Here is a 19,008-nt window from a genome sequence, read left to right on the forward strand (position 1 = left end):
TCACTGAGTTTCTTAGTTTTCATTCTTCTAGGAAGTGTCCTAATCACACATGGAGAATGATTGCTGAAGCAACGTGTCTTGGTGGAATTAGATAATGGTAGCAAAACATTCTCTCTCTCTCTCTCTCTCTCTCTCTCTCTCTCTCTCTCTCTCTCTCTCTCTCTCTCTCTCTCTGTGTGTGTGTGTGTGTGTGTGTGTGTAGAGATGGAGGGAGGTATGAGGAGGAAGAGGAAGAGAAAGGGGAGAGAGTAGAGAGGGGGAGAGGAAGAGAGAGAAGACTTGCTTGTTCATACACCAGAATCGTAATGTGTGGAGACCAGAGGTTAATTTTAGCTATTTGATATTTATTTATTTTTCATTTTATGAATCTGAGGATTTGTACAAGTGGAATCATCATGCTGTTAAATGCCACACAGTTGAGAAGAGGACATTGAAACCTCTGGAATTGAAGTTAAGGATAGTTGTGGAGTTTATATGTGACTGTTGTAACTCGACTCAGGTCCTCTAGACTAATATTCTGTACCCTTAACCATTGCCACAACTCTTTAACACCTTTAAAAAGACATCAGCACTAGAGTTTCCCCAGAACTAATTAAAATTATAACTAGTAGCCTCATTAGGTCATTTCATCACAAGGTATAGTGTGTTCTAACAGATTGAGTTCAGTGCTTTCTTTTCAGAAATAAATACTTTATTCCCTATAATCAGTTGTATAACATTTATAGTTGTGGTATTTCTTCCTCATAGAGAAGATGATGAATAACACCCATACTTGGGGGAGCTTTTTGACTTTTTCATCACTAAAGAAATACCAAGTTCTCAATCACAGTCTGTTTTTGATCTCATATAGAAACTTGGCCTTTCGGGACATGGTTGGACTTGGTTCTCTAGTCGTCTAGACCAAGGCTGTAAAATAACTGATAGAATTTAATTTAACAGACACATAAAATTCCTCTACCAAAGTGCTTTGTTTTGCACTAATGTAGCTCACAAACTCGAATTTTTAACCATTGAGAATGGTTACAGCCTGAAATCAGTTAATGGATTATCTTTTTAACATAAAAGATTCCTTTGTGCAGGCAACTTAGTTGTCACACCAGTTTAAGAGGAAATAGGTCTTTGAAACACTGGGTCACTGGTGTATTTAGAATAGACAAAAATTGGTGCTTTTGCTATCACCTACAAAATTGCTTGGGCATTTCATGTATCTATTGTCATTTTGAACACATTGGGTAGATAGCTGGGGGAAAGGCAAATTCAGAGAAGCATTAATAGAGGAACACCTGTGTTATTTCTCTTTCTGATAGAGGTGGTCTTGAAGACTCCTCTGGGGGAGTTCTCTAAGACTTACCAGCTTTAGTAGAATATTGTTATTTCTATCTATGTATAATTCATTGTTCTATCAATATCTATAAGGAATTTTCCAGTTTTTTATCTTCTATATTATGCAAGAATTTTTTAGCAAAATTCCTCACTGTAGTGTTCATTACAAGCCAAAGGCAATACATTTATGAATTTTTAATACTCCTGTCAAGATCTTACAAGGAGAAATTACTTTGGGAGGTGGGTATGGAGGTTAGAGGTAGGTTGGAAAGTAGATCATGATCTCAAAATACTCAAAGCTAGCTCAGTGTCTTTCCCAGAGAGATGCAATGTGTCTTAATGAGACTAGAGAACATCTATAAGGAAGTTTCTTTTCAGGTGTCTACTGGCTTCTATCTTCTTTGGCAACCTCATCTACTGGGTTCTGCTCAACCCACATTTTGTAATACTTGCTCATGTGGGTCTATGACATGAAGACCTGCTTCTTTTTTCTATTTTGCAGCGTGATTAGGAAGAAGGAAGTAGGAAAGATGTATGAGAAGGTAGACATAGTACCATAAGGGAAGTAAAATAATCACAGAGATAGACCATATGTAGGCTCTCAGGCAGTCATTGACAGAACTACATTCAAGACTGGAAAGGGTTCTATAACTTCTTTGATTGATATGTCTCCCAGTGGATACTGTTCTCAGTGCAGGAATCACTCATTACTTTTACCAGGTTAGGGATTTCTTTGAGTTGAGGCATCTCATTTTAACTAAGTTCCTCCTCTAGATGCTCTTTAATCACTTGCATATGTATACGTTTGGGTATATTTAACGTAAAATCAATAACCCTCCATCTTTCATGGGTCCCTCAAATTCCTCTCAAATGATGTAAGAGATTTGAGTGATTTCTCAGTCTGATGAAGTAATATTCATTTGAGAACTGAATAACATCTGGATGCTTCACAGACTCTTGCATCAATGGATGCTCACAGACATCTGCCAAACAAAGAAATGAATAAATTGAAAGAAAAATAAATGATTACAGAGTGTCATGTACACACACACACACACACACACACACACACACACACATAGTGTACTATGGAAGGACAAATATACTTTCTTCTTGGGCCAATAATACGGCTCAGGATATATAAATGCTTGCTGCCAAGCAGGTTGACTTGAGAATGATCCTCAGAATCCCTGTATTAGAAGGAGAGAACTGATTCCAAGAAGTTGTCCTCAGATATCTGTACATGCTCTATAGCACGTGATCTTTTATGCATACATATACACACAAAAAATGAAAAAGAATAGAATTTAAATTCTCATCCTCTATAAATAGAACCTAGTTTTATTGTAAACTACAAGACCACACAGACAATGATTCTATTTGTGCTGCATTAAAGTATTTAAGAAAGTGATAATGTTTAGCTGTCATAAGCAAACTAATTAGAAAGTGAACAGGAAGTCATTATAGCACCATATGAATTCAATTCAAAAGTTACTGGTCAAAGACTTGAACATATAGGCATCTCCCTTGTAGCATACAGGGGCTTCTATGGAAAACAGCTACAAAGTCAGGGTAAAAGGACTGTGAATTAAAATCAAGCAATTGGGCTTTAATCTAACTTTATTTGACTTCGGACCCTGAACAGGTATATTTAGCTCCTATTACAATGCCTCTAGCTTTATTGCATAAAGGCAAAGAAGAAATTTAAAATGTATATAGAAAGTATTTTCACAGATGATAGATAATTTGTTGATGTGATTGTAGTAAAGGTAATGTGAGCATCAGGTAACACATTTTCTTGATTCTTTAACACTGGACACCCCAAAGAAGAGAACTAGGATGGTAGTCATTGTCTGTGTCTCTGTGTCTCTCTCTCTCTCTCTCTGTCTTTGTCTCTGCCTCTCTCTCTCTCTCTCTCTCTCTCTCTCTCTCTCTCTCTCTCTCTCTCTCTCTCTCTCTCTCTCTGAATCAGAGTTTCTATTCCTGCACAAAACATCATGACCAAGAAGCAAGTTGGAGAGGAAAGGGTTTATTCATCTTACACTTTCCATATTGCTGTTCATCACCAAAGGAAGTCAATATTGGAACCCAAGCAGGTCAGGAAGCATGAGCTGATGCAGAAGCCATAGAGGAATGTTACTAACTGGCTTGCTTCTCCTGACTTGCTCAGCTTCCTTTTTTTTTTATAGAAAATGGCTGGACCCTTCCCCCTTGATCTCTAGTTAAGAAAATGCCTTATAGCTGGATCTCATGGAGGCATTTCCTCAACTCCTTAACTGAGACTCCTTTCTCTGTAATAATTTCAGCTTGTTTGACACACAAAACCAGCCAAAGTAGTGTGTGTGTGTGTGTGTGTGTGTGTGTGTGTGTGTGTGTGTGTGTGTGTGTACATGTATGAATCTGCAATCCACCTTGTGCTGCTCTGCTCTGGAATATGTAGTCTTCTAATGGATTCTGGCCAAACATAAAAAAAGTTACTTTTTTTCTTCTAGCAGCTGGTAATTGCAGTTCTTCCTTGCTAAAGCTGGGACTTGAAACCCATTTTCCCCTTTCTAATTTTTCTTCTATCTGAGCCTGCACAGGTCGTGACTATGCTGTCTTAACTTCTGTGAATTCATAGGTACAGTGACTTTTCTGTGTCTGGAGAACACTATTTTCTTGCACTCATCCATATCTTCTGGCTCTTACAATCTTTCTTCTTCTTCTTCTGCAATGCTCCCTAATCCTTGGGATCAAGGGGTGTGGTTGAGATATCCCAGTTTAGTTTAGCATCCCTCAAACTCATATTCTCTGTGATAATGACCAGCTACTGCAAAGAGAAGCTCCTCCAATAGAACTAGAGAAATCCTCTAATCTCTGGCTATAATAGTGTCACTAAACTCTTTGATGCTATCTCTATCTATCAGAGTAATAATTGTAGTTGGATCTTCCCCAGGACCTATGAGTTGTCTGGCCCCAGATTCATAACTCCAGTATTGGTGTTTGTTTTAAATATTTGCTATGTTTCATATGTTCCTGGAGATCTGAAAAGATATTAACATATGAATGATAAAATGTCATCTGATCTTCACCATTGGGTTGCAAGTAGGTTCAATAGTTTGATTAAACATACTTATAATAATTATATTAAAGGCTACTAGAATTCCAGCAGGTTTCTGAAAGATTCCGCATCTAATGAAGTAAAATAAATTGCAAGGCTCTTGGTCAGTGAATAAGCACTTTTACAGCTTAGAACTACAATTTATCAATAGGACGTCTTACTAGTAGACTTGTTTTCTAGCTTTCTTTGAAGGTCTAAGGACCATTGTCCTCCCACACATTAGATTTAGTCACAGGCTATTTTGAAAAGGAATAATTATTCTTCCAAGGTCTGCAGGACTAGATTCAATTTGGAGAAACGAGCCTGTATAATGGTTTGTGCCCAGCTCTATCTGTCAAAAACATTAAAATGTGTGTGGCAGAGGGAAATTGCAAAAAATAAAAAATGAAATAATAATTGGATTATTTTCATGACAGCTAGATGGTTTTGGGGTTAAAGTCAGCATGCTGCTCACTGTCAATAGTCTAGAGAAACACAGGCTCAAACCATCTTACTGGTTAGAACTAGAACTCCAAGGTAGAACAAGGGAACAAGATACAGGAAGGCAAGTCAACAGTCACTTAAGATGATATCCCAAGAACAATGTGAAACTCCTTAGCCTCAACTGACATGTAAGATGGTGGGCAAGAGCAGGCAGAGAGAGCAACCAGGAGATCTAGAAAAATGGAGACCAACATAATCTTCAGTCTGGACTTTAAGTCATGGCTAGTAGTTAATACAATATTTTGGGCCTAGGGAGCAGAAACAGCAAGATGACTTTCAGAAGGGAAGAAAAATAATATAGTATTTTTACCTCAAAAATCTGTAAAATGGTAGACCCAACAAGCTAGGAGGGAGAAGGCATTCCAAACACACCAAATAAATTGAGATAGTAAGATGACTTGATGGGTATGGTACCTAGCATCAGACCTGTCTAATGACTTGAGTTTTATACTAAAAACCTACATGGTGGAAGGAGCCCATCAGTTCTCACAAGTTCTACACACACACACACACACACACACACACACACACACACACACACACAAGTGAGAGAGAGAGAGAGAGAGAGAGAGAGAGAGAGAGTGTTTAAGTGACAAAGTATAATGTAAAGAAAATAAAAGTTATTTATTTAATGTGCTGCATTGAAAGAGGGAACAAATGAGAGGATCCGGTGACTGCGACCTCTGTCTTTAGGGTAACAGTCTGGCTGATGTTTCATGGAGGGCAGAAGTCCCACCCATCACTGCTCCATCATTGTCTTTGTTCCAATCTGTCTTACAAGGTAGACCTGTGAGTTCTCAGAACGGTGTGCATTCTCTTTTTAGAAGACCACTTCCATTGAAAGGCACCAATTTCAATCTTTCCTTTCTCCAGCACTGGATTCCAGGGAAAATTTTAATTCTCCAGGTGTCCCATAATTCATTAGCCTAATAGCTGCAAGAAGCTGCTTAAGTATCTGCTCTCCTGCTGCCATTGTTATAAAATCCCTTTGAAATAAGATTCTCTGCATATTCAAAATGTGATTCTAAATGCTACTGTATATTTATTACCTGTTTCTTCTCTTTTCCTTATGTGGGTTTCTCTGTTTGGGCACTATAGTCACTTCATTTTCCTGTCTCTATAATTAGTAAAATTCTTATTAGTAACAGGCATGTATGCTTGTGTATGTGCATACATGTGTAATTTATGTTATATTCAGAGTTTGTATTGTCTCTGCTAGTGCTCGTGAGAATTCCCCTCATTGGAGTCTACCCAACTCTCCCATGTCTCCAGTCACTGGGAGACAATTGGGAGACAGCTTCTTGTTCTGTTCCCCATCACTTGAACAGTCATAGTTGTTTGTATAAGTATAAACACATACCTGATAGCAAAAACAAGCATACAAATGAAACACAAACAAACAAACAAACAAAAACTCGTTTATTCCTTAGCGTAAGTCCAAGAGACTTTGTAATCAGTAGATAAAAATGCTCACGCACACACACACACATGCACGCATACACAAACACACCTTCTTTTAGTCTGTACTTTAGAGACTTCCCATATGAATTCCAGCACATAGTAAGGGTTTAGGTAGAATTTCTTAAATGAGATGAAACATTTAGGATAGTAATCTGCTAGGGCACATTGACAATTCCTGTATACTTGGAATGGGAACAGGAGAGTTGAGGGCTCTGTTTTTCTTCCTCAGGTGTTAATCTCCATAGGACTACCTATCCCAACCCACTAACTTTTCCAGGAAGACAAGATCGTTGCCATAGCTACAGATTGCATAAACAATAGACTAGGAACAGCAACAGTCAACCAGTCTGGAATTGGCTGTATTCAACATTGAGCAGGTTGTACATTCATCTGTGATTCCTATTGTCATGACAGTTTCTTTTATTCAGACTTTCCCTTAGAGAGGACATGATTAACTTGTTTTAAAGGATGGACATTAAGATTAGAGAATCTATTTTTAAATTTGAATCTACATTGAGCTACATACCTCTTTACATTTTAAGCACTGATTTAAAAATGCTAAACTTACATGCAAAACATTTAATTTTGTTAAATTATTTTGTTGAAGGAGTGTATTTCAATGCCTACAGTGACGAGAAACTACAAAGCCACTAGGTTAAATTCATTTTCTCTTCTACACATTTTATTCACTATTGGCTGAATGGAAACCCAGTGGTCAATACAACTGAAATCATTCACCTTGGAGATAACCTTACCTTGGAACTGTGCTGAATACCATTGTACCATTAGGGGTCTTGCCAGTGGATATTTCCTGTTCAGTATGTTCTCCACTGAGGAGGAGGTCCCACGTGGTACTGATTTCTGATTCCATTAGAATTACTCAAAGTTCACACATCTGCTGTCTTATTTAAGTAGCAGTTGCTACTGTTGTCTGTCATATTCATTCTTTTAAACAAGCCTGTTTGCCCAGCTGTGGTCTGGGGAGCCCTTCTTATAGATCATGGCAGAGGCCTGGGAAGAGCTGAGACAAAGAAAAGCTGGAAAAGAAGGTACAAATAAAAGAAACTTAAGATGCCAAGTCCAGTTCCCACACTGATAGACTCAGGGTATTTGGATATGTCACCCCTAAACTTGCATTTCAAATAAGCTTAACGGATGTCCTCTAGAGTTTATAGGTGTTGTAACTATCAAGTCATAGCTCTTTAAAAGTGATCATCCTCCAACTACTGCTGAATTGAAACTTCTTATTTCCCTAGTTTGAATTATCCAGTAGTAGCTGACCCACAGTCACAGGACTTCCTACTGCTTTCTTTGTTTTCTACCAAAGCTCATCTCCATAGTTACCATTTTCCTGGGCTACCTAGTCAGGGAAAATTTACACACATCTGTCTGCACCTTTGGTCTGTGCTACATTTGCTTTTTCTTTGTTGTGCTGAAATCTTTTGCTGAAGCACAGGGAAATTTGCTATTATGTTTCAAATGTGCAGTTGTCCTATGGACCTGTGGTTCTTCTTTTGTTACAGAGAGTCTTTATGTACCCACTATGGTGCTGAGCATAAGGAGTTGTAGGTACCTGGTGACTGACATGAAAATACAGGTGAGCTAGTTTAACATGCTAGCTAAACTTTAGTTTCATAGACCAGGTAATTATTCAAAAGCTAGCACTTCTCCTACCATTAGTGGAAACAGAATGCTTGCAGCACAAAATTGAACCCCAGAGATATTTTTGTTATTCGACTTGCCAGGGAATCCATAACTCTTTCTTGAGTTTTTACATATAATAAATTGGATAAATATCCCACACACAAGCACACACATTTCTCTTTGATGCCACATTGAACCTTTTTGTTTCTCGTTTGTCTGTTTTTAGTGAATTTATGGGGCCACCGGTTTTAATATCTGATTGGACTGTAGCTATTGATAATGAAGAAAATATCCAAGTGATTTTTTTTTCTTTTTAAATATATAGCTAAGGGTTGGCAATTTGGCTCATTAGGTAGAGTGCCTTCCTAGCATGCACAGAGTCAGTAATTCAATGCCCAGCACTGCATACATTAGATTCAGTGCTCCACAGCTCTAACCCTAGCACTTGTGAAGAGGAAAGGGGGAAATCAGAAGTTTGCAGCAATTCCTGGCTCCATAGCAGGTCTGAGGCTAGTTTGTGGTACATCAGATCCCAGGAGACTTTAAATGATGCTGATTTCCACCCCACCCAGTTATGATTTCTTAACATACTGACACCACAACAAAACAATCTTGAAATGCCCCTTTTGCTGTCTTTCCCTTTCAGATGACATTCACCCTGAAGTTTTCCAAAGTGCTTCGTGACTGTGGGGTGATAGTCCCATACCGTCAAAATAAGTTCTTTGTGAGCCAAATTGATAACATTGAAACAGTTGACACTGTGCATTATGATTTTAATCTGCCAAACCATCCTGCTATGATTCACTGAATTAAAAATAAATATCACACCTATGGCGATCTTCACTAAAGCTCATCCTTTCTTTATTATCGTTTCTGTCTGAAACTTTTTTTCAGAAACCTGAAATGGATATATTGGTTTCACAATGCCTTGGGCTAAGCCTGGGTCTGCTCCTAACAGAAATGGGAAGCATGTCAAATACAACGGGGCTTAGAGAGAATCTGGTGCCACTGCTAATGGGCAGGACTGTGGTGTCAGCAGGATTATAACTCAACACCTGTCATATGCAGCAGGGGTGGATTGTGAGAGGGCCTTCAGGTCTGTTCTCTGGATGCCCTTGTATCCAGTGGTATATGAGGAGGCTGCTGGCTGTATTAAAATCCCCTAAAGATTAGAATCCATTTATTCACTTGCTCCTGAAGAGTTTCAGGTACGTTGCTTTGAGAGACCTCAGCTCTGTAGATGTAAGGCACTGTAACTATGTATTTCCTTTTTGCCCTCTTAGTGATGAAGGGAGTCTGCCCCTATGGTTGTATGGATGTCTGCACTCCATAGTCTAGACCAGTCAGCTCCTGGTGTTTCTTGGAAAACCATGAAATACTTATGAACATTTTCACTCATCTTTGCTAGTTGTGTTTGTGTTTGTGATTGATTAACTCTCACAGTACCTAATTATCTCAGATGTATGTGTGGTATGTGTGTATACACATGTGGACATGTTCATGTGGGCACCAGAGGTCACTGCTGTATGACTGTCTTCCTCTCTTTTTGAGACAGGGTTTCTCATGGAACCTGAAAGGCTACGTTGGCTGACCAGCAAGTTCCATGCTCCTTTTATTTCTCCTTTCCCAGAACTGAGATTACAGATGCGCCCTGAAGCTTCTGGCTTTTATATGAGTGCTAAACACAAAGTCAGTTCTTCTTTACACTTACATGACAAAGACTTTACTGATGAGGTAAGGTATTTATTTCACTAGCCCCTTTGTATAGGATTTCATTGCCAAAAATTTCTGACCATGCCTGGTAAAGGCTGTGAGTTTCATGGTCCACGCTTGCCTGTGGAATTAGTGCAAGCCACATTCTGTATTGCAGTGGACGGTCCCTCTACTGTCTTTCTCTTCCTTTCTTTTCCCACTTTCTTGGATTAGTTTGTCTTCCAAGCAGGTTCTGGCTAACGTTGGTGAGCAGGTTCAGAAGGCGGTGAGTCTGAGGATCTGAGCTCCACTGCCTACCTCACATGCTGCTCCCACTCAAATTCTTCATACACTGCTTTAGCCATGTCCCTGCGAAGGAGTCCGGTTAGTCTATTAGCCTTTGTTCTCGGTTTCACATATTCCGAAAGTGTGACTTGCCCTGTTTCCTTGGACCCTCAGCCCTCAGTCGACCACAGTAATGGAGAGCTGTTACTGTACTCCAGGGACAATGTTTCAGCTAAAAGAGCACAGGACAAAGACCTTTCCATAGCATAGTCACGGAAAAGAGCAGAAGTTTCAGGATTAATGTGACTTCTGGGCTTCACTCAGATCCCAAATGAAAGAGTTGGGGAACTCTGCTTTTGATAGCCTTGTTTGTAGGACAATGTCTTTTTTACTGATGCCCCACCGTGGCATCAGCACACACCCCACTTTCTGTCCCTGAGTCTCAGTCTCTCTGAATTAGTTGGCCAAGGCTGCAGCATATAGGTAAAGCAGTATAGACTGGACAACAGCAACTTATTTTTATCCCAGTTCTGCAGGCTGGGCTGCACAGGATCTGTATGTCAGGAAATTTGCCTTGTGATGAGGATTTTTCTTTTTGGCTCACAACCATTGTCTTTCTGTATCCTGACAGGCCTTTCCTCTCTGTGTGGGAGCACAGAAATTGAGCCCTCTCATGCACTGGCATCCTCTTGAAAGATACTAGTTCTGACAGCTGAAGGTCCCATGTTTACAACTGCAGTTAAGATGCGTTGCCTCTGTATCCACTCTATCTGCTCTTTTGTTCAATTGAGGTTATAAACAATAAATGCATTTGTGGAGGACATGGAGAATTTTATAATACTTTATGTTGGTGATTCCTACCACTCTGACTTTATGCAATGAACATTCTGTAGGTACACCTACCCTCCAGCTCCTTTGTGTTTATATGGACCTTAGTACCATCTTGTATGTAGTCCTGTTTTCATAGTATACACAAGCACCTGAGTGTGGTCCTCACAAGGTCTTAGCATTGACAATGAGCAACTATGGTAACTGTTCACTTTTCTCATAGCCAGACTGGATTTCCTGCCTCTCAGGCACATTGGGATTGCTAAATGTAATAACATGTGCAGAGCACTTGAACCTTTTTAAGTATGTACTTGATCTTGGTCAAAAAAGTAGTTCCCTATTCAGACATTACCTCTCAGCTTTTAATCATAATTTTCGAGGATGGGGAACGTTTTCCCCCTCTTCAGTAGCTCTCCAGTCAAGAATTCTATCCCAAATGCTAGTAAAGGAGATGCCTGTCTCAAGGCAATATAGCAGCTATAGAGGAGAGAGACCAAGTCTATATTGGAAAAGTAACCTGAGGGGGCAGGGAGCTGGAGAGATGACTCACAAGTTGAGTGTTTGGTGCTCTTCCAAAAGACAGAAGTTCAGTACCAGCAGCACCAACACCATACAGCTTACAATTGCTTGTCAGTCCATGTCCAGTGGATCTGACATCCTTTAATTTCAGATTTCATGTGCACATGTACACATATGCATATGTCCACACATAGAAACACAGATATGCACATTGTTAAAAATAAGAGTAAATGTTTTTAAGGTAGTAGCCTGCATGTAATGCTATGTTTTCCAGAAAATGCTGCAGAAGGTCTATTTTTGGCATTTGCAACTGGTAACACAAGAAGAAATCTAACATCAAATAAACCATTCCCATTGGCAGGATGCAATTGTGTTTGTTGTTTCACTACTCAGCTGTGAGGAATTTCTTTACTTTGTTCTGGGTCATTTCCCTTGAGTTGAAAAAAAAGTGTAAAACGAATTAGCCTGGGGGATAGGAGTTTAGAGATATGATTTATATTAATATTTTTGATATATGCTGTTGGTATGCAACTGAAATAAACAATACATTGAAACATTAATTCAACAGGAGCCATTCTAGAAGTAATGCAGCTTGTTTGTCACTGAGGAGGACTGCATAGCCAAGTGGTCCCTTTATACATTGTAAAGTATTTTCAAACCCATGGGTAGCTAGAGTCAACTTTTAAACATTCCTTCTTATTAATTTTCAATTTGTAAATGTTTGCTGTACAGAAGTGTTTTAATCACCTTGGGACACAGTTTCACAAATACCTCTTGTGTGACCTAAAATTTCAATGATTACAATAAATCGGAATGGTTGTGGCCAGCTTGCTTGGATATCTGCTGATAAGCAACTGCTTTATGACCTTGCTGCTGTTGTTGAGAATTTAGTGCATCTTAAAAAATAAAAGGAAGGCAGCCAAGTAGTGAAGGTACAATCTTTAGTTCCAACACTCAGGAATCAGAAGTAGGCAGAGCAACCTCTGTTAGTTTGAGGGAAGCCAGTTCTATAGAGCTAGTTCTATAACAGCCTGTATCAAAGAAATAAAGAGAGAGAAAGAGGGAGAGAGAGGGAGAGAGAGGGAGAGAGAGAGAGTGATAGACAGAGAGACAGACAGAGAGAGACAGAGAAAGAGAGACAGAGAGACAAAGACAGAGACAAAGAGACAGAGAGAGACAGAGAAGAAAGAAACACAATAGTTGTGGGACCAGCAGAGCCAGGACTATCCTACATGAAATAATTTCAATCCACTCCTTGCTGGTTCTTGCATAACTCTTTCCAATGAAAGAAAACCAACAGCAGTATTGATTGAGTTCATGGCATGTAGCTTTAAAATTTGCATGATGAGCAATCCAGGCCCACAAGTCACAGGCCATCCTGTGCCTCTCTGAGTCACCATATGCTATGTCTCGATGAGAAAGCCAAATACAGAAAGCTCTCAGATGTTATGTATGCTAGTGTTCCACAGTGGCAAGGAAAGTGAAGTGTGGCCAGTGTAAGAGATTCTAAAGGTATGGGCAATTTTGTTGACCACTGTTACAGATTGAACAGTCAGTGCAACTACAAAACAAGGTTGTTACCCACAAGTCAACTCATTACACCTCATCTTGGGGCTTTTGTTGTTGGTTTTTCCTGTCACTATACCCTGACAAAAGAAGTATAACAAAGCAAAGGTTTAGGTTTTTTTTTTTTTTTTTTTTTTTTTTTTTTTTTTTTTTTTTTTTGACTCCGGGTTCTAGGATACAGTCCATCAAGGGGAGAAGTTAAGGCATCAAGAGCTTTAAGTCACTGATTACCACCATCAGGAAGCATAGAGTAATGCATGATTGCAGCTTTTTGGTTTTCTTTCTCTAATTCTGTAGTCCTAGACGCAGGGCAGGGACTGGTTCCACCATTATGGAATGTAAGGTATTCCATACACCTTTGAATGTGGAAAACGGTTTGTGGTTGGAATTACTACTTCCTAGGATTTATGTCATATAATGCATCTGGTCCTCATGCTGTCACTGAACTGTGACTGCAAGATTTTCAGTCCAAATATATTAGTCTTCCAAATTCTAGGAACTAGAAAAGTACAGGTTTTAGTTAGTGGTTCCCTAAAGCCTTCTGTTTGACAAAGACATGTGTGTTCTTATCTGAATATCAAGTTAGTCTCTGTGTGGCTTCAACCAAGTAACCTAATGTGGGCATATTTGTGTGGAGCTCTTCCAAGAACTGTATTGGTATTCAAAGCCCAGCCAATTCTTCCAGACTCTTATGGCTTCCTGCCCATGTTTCTAGCTAAATGCTTTCTTATGTTTTTCTGTGGCACCACATTTTACCCTCAAAAGCTTTAACTCATTACTTTTGTTCATTGACAGCTCTGGCCTGAAATAATTCTTTTCTTCTCTCAAGTAATATAGCTTACATTTTGTTAACACCGTCTGCTTCTTGAGAGAAAGAGAGAGAGAGAGAGAGAGAGAGAGAGAGAGAGAGAGAGAGAGAGAGAGTGTATGTGTGTGTGTGTGTGTGTGTGTGTGTGTGTGTGTGTGTGTGTGTGTAGGTGTCTACATTCAAAGTGTCATCTGCATAGGTTTTTGTAGTTATTACATTGTTCTTCTATGGAACACAACTAAAGTACAATGAAGAAAAAATGCTTTTGACTAAATTGCATTAAAGTATCATATTTATCTGTGGGATCTACTTTTGTTTTAGACAGGGGTAATTCTTTTCTCCCCACAGATTATACAAGAAGAAAACATAATCCCCTCCCAGCCAGTTTGGCAGAAGCTGAGTTAGGAATTATGATTTTTGATCTCACTCTTGGAATATATTTTGGTTTGAATGTGGAATGTCTCCAATAATCTCACATGTTTGAACAGTTGATCCAAAACTGGTGGTGCTGTTTGGGAGCACTGGAGGCAAATCCTGAGGTTGTATATCCCATTCACATTTCCAGTCTGCTATTGACTTCCTGTATTTGCTAAGAGGGGAGAAGTCGGAAAATTTCACCATATTACTATAACTAATATTTTTCAATCAATTCCTTTATTTAGTGAATATATAGATCTATATGATCCAAGGTATGCTCAAATCATGCTTAACTGAAAAACACACCCACAGTCCTTGTTTTATAAGAACATTTATTTATTTGAGCAAGTTGGGTAAAATGTAACAAATAAATTTACAGTGTCACCCACATAAGATACAAAAGACATTAAGAAAGGGTGAGCTGATAGATCAGGGCTTAAGAAACACAGGGTTTGCAAGGCTCCATCTGGACAGCCACTGGATTTTAAGGTGCTCTGCTCAATGCCGTGGTTTGAATGAAAGTGTCCTCATGGTCTCTCATATATTTTAATTTTGATTTGCACTTAGAGACTCTGAAATGTTTAAGTAGTGCACCTTTACTGAAGAAAATACATCACTGAAGTTGAGCTTTGAGGTTCTCCAGCCTCATCCTACTTCTAGCTCACACTCTCTGCTTCTCAGCTGTATTTGAAAATATGGTCTCAAATGCTTTCTCAGCATGTAGTGAAATGATCATGTGGTTTTTTTTCTTTGAGTTTGTTTATATGGTGGATTACGTTGATGGATTTCTGTATATTAAACCAGCCCTGCATCCCAGGGATGAAGACTACTTGATCATGGTAAATGATGGTTTTGATGTGTTCTTGGATTCGGTTTGCAAGGATTTTGTTGAGTATTTTTGCATCAATGTTCATAAGTGAGATTGGTCTGAAGTTCTTTTTCCTTGTAGGGTCTTTGTGTGGTTTAGGAACGAGGGTTATTGTAGCCTCGAATAATGAGTTAGGTAGTATTTCATCTGATTCTATCTTTTGGAATAGTTTGGAGAGTATTGGTGTTATGTCCACAATAAATATCTGATAAAATTCTGCACTAAACCCATCTGGACCTGGACTTTTTTTTGTTGGAAGGCTTTTGATGACTGCTATTTCTTTAGGTGTTATGGGATCATTTAGATGGTTTAGCTGGTCTTGGTTTAACTTTAGTATTTGGTATCTATCTAGGAATTTATTCATTTTCTCCAGATTTTCCAACTTTGATGAGTATAGGCTTTTGTAGTAGGATCTGAACATTTCTTGAATTTCCTCAGTTTCAATTGTTATATCTCCACTTTAACTTCTGGTTTTGTTAATTTGGATACTCTCTTTGCCCTCTAGTTTGTCTGTATAAGGGTTTTTCAATCTTGATAATTCTTGCAAAGAAAAGGAATCCAAAGCCCAATATCTAAACATAATAAAAGCAATATACAGCAAAACAATATCCAATATCAAACTTAACAATGAGAAACTTGAAGCAGTCCCACTAAAATCAGGGACTAGACAAGGCTGCCCACTCTCCCCCTACCTATTCAACATAGTACTTGAAGTCCTGGCCTGAGAAATTAGACAGAAAAAGGATATCAAAGAAATACAAATTGGAAAAGAAGAAGTAAAAAAATCACTGTTTGCAGATGACATGATAGTGTACTTAAGTGACCCCAAAAATTCCACAAGAGACCTATACAGCTGAAAAACAAGTTTAGCAAAGTGGCTGGACATAAAATTGCCTCAAACAAATTAGTAGCCTTCCTCTACTCAAAGGACAAACATGCAGAAAAAGAAATTAGGGAAAAAATACCCTTCACAATAGTCACAAACAATATGAGATACCTTGGTGTGACTCTAACTAAGCACGTGAATGACCTGTATGACAAAAACTTCAAACCTCTAAAGAAGGGAATTGAGAATGATTTCAGAAAATGGAAAGATCTCCCATGCTCATGGATTGGAAGGATCAACATTGTAAAAATGGCCATCTTACCAAAGTAATCTATAGATTCAATGCAATCCCCATCAAAATTCCAACCCAATTCATCATAGCGTTGGAAAGATTAATGTGCAATTTCATCTGAAATAACAAAAGACCTAGAATATTGAAGTCCCACCTCAACAACTAGAAAACATCTGTGGGAATCACCATCTCTGACCTCATGCTATATTACAAGGCAATTGTTTTAAAAACTGCATGGTACTGGTACAGAGGTAGGCATGTGGATCAATAGATTTAAATAGAAAATCCAGAAATGGGCCCTCACATATATGGTCACTTCATTTTTGACAAAGGAGCTATAAACATTCAATGGAAAAAGACAGCCTTTTCAACAAATGGTGTTGTTCCAACTGGCATTCAGCATGCAGGAAAATGAAAATAGACCCTTTCTTATCTCCTTGTACAAAGCTCAAGTGCAAGTTGATCAAAGATCTCCAAATTAGACCAGGTACACTGAAACTATTAGAAGAGAAAGTAGGGAAAACCTTAGAACACATAGGCACAGGAGAAAATTTTCTGAGCAGAACACCAATGGCTTCTACTCTAAGGTCAAATATCTACAAAAGGAACTTAATGAGATTGCAGAGTTTCTGAAAGGCTAAGGACACTGTCAAGAAAACAAAATGGCAGCCAACAGATTGGGAAAAGATCTTTACCAACCCCACATCTGATAGAGGCCCAATATCCAAGGTATACAAAGAACTCAAGATGTTAGACACCAGAAAATCAAACAATCCTATTAAAAATGGGGCACAGAGCTGAACAAAAAGTTCTCAATTGAGGAATATCAAATGGCTGAGAAACATCTAAGGAAGTGCTTGACATCCCTTGTCTTCAGGGAAATGCAAATCAAAAGAATTTTGAGATTCCACCTCACACCAGTTAGAATGGCCAAGATCAAAAATTCAGATGACAACAGATGCTGGCGAGGATGTGGAGAAAGAGGAACACTTCTCCACTGTTGGTGGGGTTGGAAACTGGTACAACCATGCTGGAAATCAATCTGGTGGTTCCTCAGAAAATTGGACATAGTACTACCTGAAGACCTAGTTATTCCATTTCTGAGATTCTCCAAAATACAATAAAGACACATGTGCCACAATGTTCATAGCAACCCTATGTATATTAACCAGGAGATGGAAAGAACCCAGATGTCCTTCAGTAGATGAATGGATATAAAAATTGTGCTATATTTACACAATGAAGTACTACTCAGCTATCAGATACAATGACCTTATGAAATTCTTAAAAAAATGTTTGCATCTAGAGAATATCATCTTGAGTGAGGTAACCTGGTCACAAAAGAACAGTCATAATATGCAGTCACTGATAATTGGATACTAACTCCAGAAAGCTCTGAAAAACCTCAGAAAAAACTCACAGACTATATGAAATTCAAGAAAAACAAAGGCCAGAAAGAAAAAGAAAAATCATTATGTTTAATCTTTACACACCAAGAAAACTTTGACTATTTCCAGGTTACATCTTGTTTTCATGTACTTTATGCTCATTATAACTAATAAGATTTTAAGGCATACTATTAAACCTTTAACAAAAATCAAGTACTGACAAAAATGTATTCATATACTTTTATAAAAATGCTTTTAAAATATGTACTTTTTTCTCTGTTTTTTTAAATAAAGTTGTTCTATTTAAAAAAAGAAAGAAAGAAAGAAAGTATGGTCTCTGATTTTTGTCCACGCCACTATACCTGACACTCACTTTCATGCCTTCCTAACATAATGGACTCTTGTCCTGCAACCTGACATCCACATATAAGAAGCCATCCCTCTGTGAGTTGCTTTTGTCATGGTATTTTATCAAAGTACCTGAGAAGTAAACAAAAACTGTTGGTTTTGTGGTTTTCATAAAGCCAATTTAATAGAAGATTATATGCCAGGCATACTTACACAGAATTCAAAATTTGGTGCCCATATTAAAGTTTGGATAACATGTATTCACACATACTCTATGACAGACTTGACAAGTTACAACAGAATACACAGATAAATATGCAGTTTAATTAACTGTTTCATCAAAGCATATTGGTGGATGGCTCAAAGAATCTAGTGTTCCCTTAGAAAAGGGAAAAGGGTGGTTTCTTTTGACCCACCCCAGATCACATAAGAAAAAAAAAAAAAAAAAACAATATCTACTCCCAGCTAGTTTGACAGATTTCTGATTTCATTCTTGGAGTATGTTCTTGTTTAAATGTGAATTATTTCCTGTTGTCTCAAACGTTATAGGCTCATCTCTTTGAACACTTGGTCCACAACTGGTACTGCTCATTGGGTTGTTGCCTCACTATAATGAGTAGTCATCTTTTCATCATTTTATATATTATGACTTAGTGGTCCTGATATGCCACCTCACCCACTGCCGTCTCATTTCAGTTGGGTACATTTTTACAGCTCTCTCCTACTTCAATCCTTTCATGTATTAAGAAGGCATCTTTCTCTCACTAACTTTGTTCCTACTCACAGCAATCCTCTACTTTCGCTCAGTACTCTCTGCCCTCCACCAGTGCTTTCCTCCTATCCCATTCTGTTCTTAGATGATGTTTGCCTGCAAATTGTATTAGTCAAAGGAAAACATGATTATAAAGCCAAACCTGATACAAAATAAGGACATTTGCTGAGCCAGCTATGAATTATATTTGGATCATCTACTGCTTGAGACTTTCTGCCTCACTGTCAGCCCTATCAGAGAGTTGATCAGGAACTACTGTGCTGGTGACTGGAACACTCTCTAACATGGGAATCTTGTAAAGTCTACCCAGTGGAAGGATCATCAGGGATCATCTATCAAGGTCCTCACTATGCCACCCTTGGTATTGGGGTGCATTTAGTGTAGAGAA

The 19,008-nt window shown here is 38.5% G+C and overlaps 1 protein-coding gene across 3 annotated transcripts in view; it reads left to right on the top strand.

Annotated features, from left to right (window-relative positions):
- CTNNA2 (catenin alpha 2) overlaps positions 1-19,008 on the top strand; it is a gene marked incomplete at both ends in the record, with an annotated part of 909,395 nt that overhangs the window by 364,855 nt on the left and 525,532 nt on the right. The window lies entirely within an intron of this gene.

This window comes from Micromys minutus (genome assembly GCF_963924665.1).
Source record: "Micromys minutus genome assembly, chromosome: 18".
Lineage (NCBI taxonomy): Eukaryota > Metazoa > Chordata > Mammalia > Rodentia > Muridae > Micromys > Micromys minutus.